Source organism: Leucopleurus acutus (assembly GCF_964270905.1).
Source record: "Leucopleurus acutus genome assembly, chromosome: 12".
Lineage (NCBI taxonomy): Eukaryota > Metazoa > Chordata > Mammalia > Artiodactyla > Delphinidae > Leucopleurus > Leucopleurus acutus.
In genome coordinates, this window is record NC_139154.1 from 48562303 (window position 1) to 48570687 (window position 8385).

Genomic DNA, 8385 nt, shown 5'->3' on the forward strand with positions numbered 1-8385 from the left:
TTGTTTCTTTATGTCTCCACCTGCTTCCCAACTCCATTTCAGTGGTCACTGACACAAACCTTATTCCAGCTTCTTTATATCCCCCCATCTCCAACACGTAGGTGCACACATGCACGCACACACACATACCTCACTCCTACAAAGAATCACACAAGCAAGGAGAGGTGGGAACTTAGATAATTCCAAGGAAAGAGGGAAGAAGTTGTGTCCCCAACATAGGACACTCAGAAAATAACAATCCCAATTAGGCATGACAGGATCATCACTAGAATGAGTGCTACATCCACACACTGGACCATAAAGTGAGAGTTGCATCCCTACCCAGTGTTTGTAAAGGGAACATAAGGAACTCTGAGGGTGCCAGAGTGGGACCCAACACACACTAGAGACCCCACTCTGAACATTTTAGACCTCAGCTGTCACCTGTTTTGACAAATCAAAGGCACCCTCGCTCATCCCAGACCCATGCCAGCTCTTCAGTGCCTATGACTGTGACCATGGTAGTAGAGAGCTGGCTCCCCCTTGTGGTCAAGAAGTACCTAGGCAATAGACACTCAGGAACTCTCTGGGGACAAAACCTCTCTGAAGCTCGCTTGAACCTTTCTGCAGGAGGGTGACGGCTAAGGAACCAAATAGATTTCAGTTTTATGAAGACAGAGTATTCAATCTTTTAAAGACAGCCATAAGTTCCCTCTCTATATCTGTGGGCCTCCGGCCTCTGTCTGAACTCTTTTCCTGTTCTATTGATATATCTACGTTTACTTTGCTACCTTAGGTCTTTAACCAATGCCCCTTTCCTCAACACCATTCCCCTAGTGCCTTCTGACTGCCATCGATTTGGTTTTTATCCTCCACAAACACCTCCTCCTAACTCTACAACTCAAGAGGATCCTGCAGAGGCTCTCAGCTTCTCTTTACCCACAACTCTCCCCCATGCACTTCCATTATGTGAATTCGTCTTTCATCCTGGCATCACGAGCAACGTCAAGTCAGAGAAGATACCCAGCTTTCCAGGGCTGGAGGAGGCAGAGCCAACATGTGCAGTAGCCCTACTCCCACATGTGGGATGGATAGGGTGCAGGGTCAGATTTCCCCAAGGCTGGATGCAGAAGGACACTAGAAGTCCAGAGGTTCTTTCTTTCTTTTTTTTTTTTTTACTTGCCAAGTACTTGGATGGTGCAAAGATATCAAGTGAATTCAATTCGTGTACAGTTGCATGTGATACTCAGGTGTTATAAACAAGGTGGTACACTTGCTCACCTTGGGAAACTTTAGAGGCTGGGCTACACTCTGGCATTGTAGAGGAGAAAAAAATGACTAAGATCTGATCCCCACCCCCTAGGAACTCACAAGCAGATATGAGCAATTGCAATACAGGACAGAGATCATTGAGGTGGATTCCAACAGCAGGCTAGGTACAGAGAACTGCCAGAATTGTTCTGAGGATATTACAGGGTAGGCCAAGAATCAAGGACAGCTTTGGAAGAAGGAGGTTGGGGTGGAGTGAGGGAACATTCAAAGAAAACCTGGGAATGTTTGGAGGTTTGCATGGGTGTGTGGATCCAATATCAGAGAGTCAGGTCATTGTCAGTGGAACCTGAGCTCTAGGAAGAGCTAAAGAGATTCACAGATTTTTAAAGACCTATCCAGATGCAAAAGGTAGGGTGACAACTTTTACCACTGTTTAGAGAAAGCAAATATCTGAGGGCAAGAACAGCTAGAAAGTAATCTGTATCAACACAAGACAGTAATTTCTCCTGAAATGACTAAAAGGGTCTAACCCAAAAGACTGGGTTGGATTGTGGAGGATGAAGGAAACAATTTCCTGTTATATCTATTTACTAGATCAAAAATAAGAGGTGCAGAGGCAGAAGATATTTGGATATTGCATATACTTCATATTTAATGTATTTAAAGATGGAACTCATGATCTCTCCCCCAAGTCAGCTATTCTTTTTATAACTTAGGTGGTCTGGAATATTAGGGTGGAGCAAGTTCCCGTGGGACAGTAAGGTTGAAGGAGGATTTGGGGACCAGGTGAGAGGTAGAGGGGCCCCAACATGGCTCTACGGATGGGCCCTAGAAGCACAGCAAACTCTCTAAGATCCAATGTAAACTCAGGTATGGTTTAGAGAGGTAGGTCAAATCCTAGGGCTGACGGGACAGGCACTGCACCTAGGTCGCAAAATGCTTTCATCCTGGAAAAGAGAAGAACTGGGCTTAACTGTAAACTAGTGGCTGGGGTGCTGTGGTATGAGAGAGATAGGAAGAAGAACCTTGAGCACCTTGTAGTGCCAGAAAGTAACGACGTCCTCATAAAAACAAAAGGATGGGGTCATGTCAAAGGGACCCAGGAGTCCACCTGAAAGAGCTCTCAGTGGCCAAAGCTGGAACAATTTGAGCAATGATATAAATAATGCCGTATTGGACTATAACACAAAGTAGAAATTAGGTGTACATGAGTTCATACTGTTATAATAAAATAATTGAATAAATAAACAAGGAGCCAAATCTCCCTAACATAAGAATTCCAAATAATATATGTAGATATACCCCACTCCAGGAAATGGAGCTTAATAACCTCTCACTCTCTACAACCCCTGTATGGGCAAAAGTAAGAGGCTTGCTTCCAAAGAACAGAGTATTGAAAGAGAAAAATAGAAACTTCACATTGGAGAAGTCTGGCAAGCACTACCTTAACCGAGTACTGGAAATTAGTGTCACCAATTGATATCATGTACCACCTGATACGATGTAACGAGAAGGGCATGTCACCTCAGTATTCTTCCCCAAACCTCAGTCTAAGCATAAGGAAAACATTAGAGAAACCCAAATTTAAGGACGTTTTACAAAAGAACTGCCTAGTACTCCTCAAAACAATAAAGGTCATAGAAAACAAAGATTGAGAAACCAAACAACAGTTGTTACTGTATAGGACCTACAGTACTCAAAGGAGAAGTAAACAAATCCACAATCATAGTGAAACTTTTATACACTTGTCTTAGTAATTGGTGGAACTATATTCAGTATCCTGTAATAAACCATAATGGAAAAGAATATGTATAATTGAATCACTTCGCTATACAGCAGATATTAATACAACATTGTAAATCGACTATACTTCAATAAAATAAATTTTTTTAAAAAAGAGACAAGAAAGAAAACTATCAGGAAAGAAAAAAAAAGAAAGACTGAGAAACCATCACAAGATCAGAGGAGATGAAGGAGGCATGACAACTAAATACAGGTCCTGGACAAAAAAAGAACGTTAGGGGAAAAACTGGTGAAATTCGAATGAAGTATGGAGTTTAGTTAATAGTGAATGTACCAATGTTGTTCACATAGATTTTTCAAATATAATAAAGTTAAAACATTAGGTGAAACTGGATGAAGGACACACAGTAACTCACTGTGCTATCTTTGCAACATTTCTGTAAATCAAAAATCTCCAAGATAAAGTGTTATTTTCTTTTAAGGTCAAATTTATTGTCATAAAGTTATTCATAATACATTATTATTTTTTTCCTTGTTGGTTATCTATTTTAAATACAGCAGTGTGTATGCACATTTCAATCCCAAACTCCCAGTCTATCCCTCCCCCCAACCCTTCCACCTTGGTAACCATAAGTTTATTCTCTAAGTCTGTGAGTCTGTTTCTGTTTTGTAAATAAGTTCATTTGTATCCATGTTTTTTAGATTCCACATATAAGTGATATCATATGACATTTTTCTTTCTCTGTCTGACTTACTTCACTTAGTATGATAATCTCTGGTTGCATCCATGTTGCTGCAAATGGCATTATTTCATTCTTCTTAATGGCTGAATAATATTCCATTGTATATATGTACCCCACTTCTTTATCCATTCCTTTGTTGATGGACATTTAGGTTGCTTCCATGTCTTGGCTATTGTAAACAGCGCTGCAATGAACATTGGGGTGCATGTATCCTTTCAAACCATGTTTTTCTCTGGATATATGCCTGGGAGTGGGATTGCTGGATCTTATGGTAGCTTTCAAATAAAGTTTTAAAAAAAATAAAATTAAAATTACTACAGTAACAAGTATGTGGGAAGAGGTAAGTAGAGTTATAATATCCTAAGGCCCTTGATTTATCCATAAAAAGGATAAAGGTTTTGATTAACATAAGAATTTGATAGGTTAAATGTGCATATTGCATTTTAAAAAGAATCCATTAAAAATGGGGTTGGCGAACTCTTTCTATAAAGGGATGGACAGGAAATATTTTCGTCTTTGCAGGCCCCCTGTAGTCTTTGTTGTAACTACTCAACTCTACTGTGGTAGCATGAAAGCAGACAGACTGTGTATAAAATGGGTGTGGCTGTGTTCCAAAACTTCTTCATTTACAAAAATAAGCAGCAAGCTAGATTTGACCCACCTGCCACCATTTGCCAACCCCAGCACTAAAAGAACAGAAACAGACAGTATAACTTCCAGTTAGTAAAGGGGAAAATAGAGAGATTAATTTAAAATACTTAGTTGTCTAAATAAAGACAAGAAGAAAGAGAAAAATATAAAACAGGAAAAAATAGGAAGTGCAAAGTAAAAGGGTAGATTTTGGTCTAATTATTTGAACAATTACATTAAATGTAAGTGGAATACATGCTCCAGTTAAAATCTATTTATTTTAGATGTATCACTTACAAATAACATATATTTATTTTATTCAAGTATAGTTGTTTTACAATGTTGTGTTAATTTCTGCTGTACAGCAAAGTGTTTCAGTTATATAAATATTCTTTTTCATATTCCTTTCCATTATGGTTTATTATAGGATATTAAATATAGTTCCCTGCACTATACAGTAGGACTTTGTTATTTATCTATTCTATATGTAAGAGTTTGTATCTGCTATTCCCAAACTCCCAATCCATCCCTCCCACACCACACCCCCTTGGCAACCACAAGTCTGTTCTCTATATCTGTGAGTCTGTTTCTGTTTTGTAGATTAGTTCATTTGTGTCATATTTTAGATTCCACATATAAGTGATATCATAACAAATAACATATATTTAGATTTTGGTTTATTTTGTATCCTATATTACAACAAAGGGATATAGAATGGTCGAAAGTAAAAAGTGGAAAAAGATATACCATGCAAATACCAACCAAAAGAAAACTGCTATAGCAATACTAATATTAGACACAGTAAGTTAAGGCAAAAAATATTACTAGAGATAGAAAGTCAGCATAGTGATAAAAGATTTAATTCACCAGTAATAAATTATGATTTTAAATAACAATTAAAAATACATAAAGCAAGGGGGCTTCCCTGGTGGCGCAGTGGATAAGAACCCGCCTGACAATGCAGGGGACACGGGTTCGAGCCCTGGTCCGGGAGGATCCCACATGCCACGGAGCAACTAAGCCCTTGCATCACAACCACTGAGCCTGCGCTCTAGAGCCCGTGAGCCACAACTACTGAGCCTGCGTGCCACAACTACTGAAGCCTGCGCTCCTAGAGCCTGTGCTCCTCAACAAGAGAAGCCACCACAATGAGAAGCCCTCGCACTGCCCGCTTGCCACAACTAGAGAAAGCCCGCACGCAGCAACGAAGACACAACACAGCCACACACACACACAAATATATATATATATATATATATATAGTAAAAATCTACAGTACTCAAAGGAGAAATAAACAAATGCACAATCATAGTCGGAAATTTTACACACTTGTCTTAGTATTTGGTGGAAAAGAGCAGACAAAAGCTTAGGAATAATATAGACTTGAACATCAAGATTAACAGAATTGGACTTACCTGGCGATCCAGTGGTTAAGACTGTGCAATTCCACTGCATGGGGCACAGGTTCTATCCCTGGTTGGGGAACTAAGATCCTGCACGACCAAAAAAAAGATTAGCAGAATTGACCAAATGGACTTAGACTACCATCACCACCTTCCACCCCGCCACAGGCAGCAGGGGAACCTCTGAAGAGACACTATTTTTAACACTTGCAGAATACGTCTTATCTTTAAGCACAGATAGAATTTTTTAAATTGACCATAAACTGCGAATAAAGTCTTAAAACTATTTCAAAAGATTGAAATTAAAGTATATATTCTGACCACAATGCAACTTTGGTAGACAACTAGAAAATCTTCTTATGTCTAGAAAATTTTAAATTTCTACTAAATAATCTATGGATCAAAGAAGAAATCATTGTGGAAATTAGAAAATAGTTGGAACAGAATGATAACAAAAATTCTATGTATCATAACTTGTGGAATGAAGCTAAAGTAGTAATTAGGAGGAAATTTATATCTTCAAATGCACAGTTAGGGGAAAAGAGCTAAAAGTGAATGATCAAGGCATTCATCTTAAGAAGTTAGGGAAAAAAAAACCCAGCACAATAAATCCGAAGAAAGTGGAAGTAGTTATATGTCAATTATATCTCAATAAGCCTGGGGGAGGGGGAAGAAAGTAGAAGTAAGGAAATAATAAAGACAAACGTATAACTTATTGAAATAGAGTACAAATATACAGAAAAGTTCATTCTTTGAAGGGATTAATTACAATTGATAAATCTCTAGCAAGACAGATAAAGGAAAAGGAAGAGAGAGAGAGAGAGGGAGGACAGGCACAAATAACCAATATCAGAAACACAAAGGAGACAGTACTACCTTTGAATAGCTTTATGTCAATACATTTGAAAATGTAGATTAAATAGAAAACTTGCTAGAAAATATGGCTCTCCTAAGCTGACTCAAAAAAAACACAAAAACCCGAAACAAAAACAAATTGTCAATAGTATTATAACCTTCAAATAAGTTCAATCTGTAGTCAAAAATCTTCACTCAAAGAAATCTCCAGGCTTGTATGGCTTTGCCGACGAGTTGTACCAAATGCTGAAGGATCAAATAGTTCCATCTTCTATAAACTCTTTCGGAGCATAAATAAAAAAAGAGGAAACATTCCCCAACTCATAAGTCTAGTATAACCTTGATACCAAAAGCCTGAAAAGGACAGAGCAAGAGAGGAAAATTACAGGTTGGCTTCACCCATAAAAATAGGTCACAAAAATCCTAAAAAACATTAGCAACTGGAATGCAGCAATACATTTAAAGACAAAGTGCCCAATAAACTTATGAAGGTGTGTTCACACGTTAGTAATTACTAGTAATCAGAGAAATTTAAGTTAAAACCACAATGAAATATCATTACCACATATACCAGGTTGGCTAAAATTAAACAGCCTGACAATACCATGTTGGCATGAAAAAAGAGCAAGAAGAACTGCTATTCACCACTGGTGGAACTATTAATTGACATAACCACTTAGGAAAGACAGTTTGGCACTGTCTACTAAAGTTTGAGTTACACCTACTCTATAACCTAGCAATTCCACTCTTAGATAGGTACTTCTATCAGACATTCCCAAATTGTGATTCCTGACCAACAGTCTCAGAATCATTTGGAAACTTCCTAGAAATGCCAAATTCCTGGCCTCCAGTCCAACTTAAGCAGCAATCAGTGCCCAGCAATCTGTGTTTTAACAAGCCCTCCAGATGATTCTGATACATGTTAAAGCTTGAAAACCACTGCCATAGAGAAATAGGAATATATGTTCACCAAGACACACGGACAAGCATGTTTTTAATAGCATTGTTGATAATAGCCAAAGATGGAAACAAGACAAATGTCCAACATCATAATGGATACATTTATTATGAAATAGTTATACAATGCAATGAACTAATAAAAGTGAATGAATCTCAGCTGTACAAAATAGCGTGATGACGCTCAAACAAAATGGTGAGTAAATATTTGAGGCCACCCCAAAAATACATTTTTATATACATATAGAAAAAGGCTCTTGTCGAAGCATATACATGTTTCAAGAGCCCAAAACTGTACCTCCAGCCTTAACGTTCTTTTTAGAGCTCCAGGCTGGCATATAACTAGTACCTGCCACATATGTGTGCTCAGAATAACAGGCCTCATTTTTTATAATCTTTATAGTGACTGCAGAGTATTTTATAATATGGACATATCATATTTATTTAACCAGCACCTTGTTGATGGGCTTTTCAAGAATATTACTTTGGCTGCCCAAATAAACTGAAAATTCTATGAGGTGAGAGATCCTGTCTTCTTCTAAGACAGTGCCTGCTATTCAGTAGTTATTTAATTGAATGGACTTTCCAAATTAATTTTCCTATAAGAAAAAAATGGCCTGGCCAGTTTTTTTTAATCTTTGTTACAGCATAAATCAAGTCCTCATCAATTTAACTCTAGAAAATTAACTCTAGAAAATCCAGTCAATTCTGGGCATGATGACAAAATAAATCGTCTACACTTGGAAAATATTCTAGACTTGGAGTAGTGTGATCCTCCAAGGTCATTTAATTTCCCTACGTGA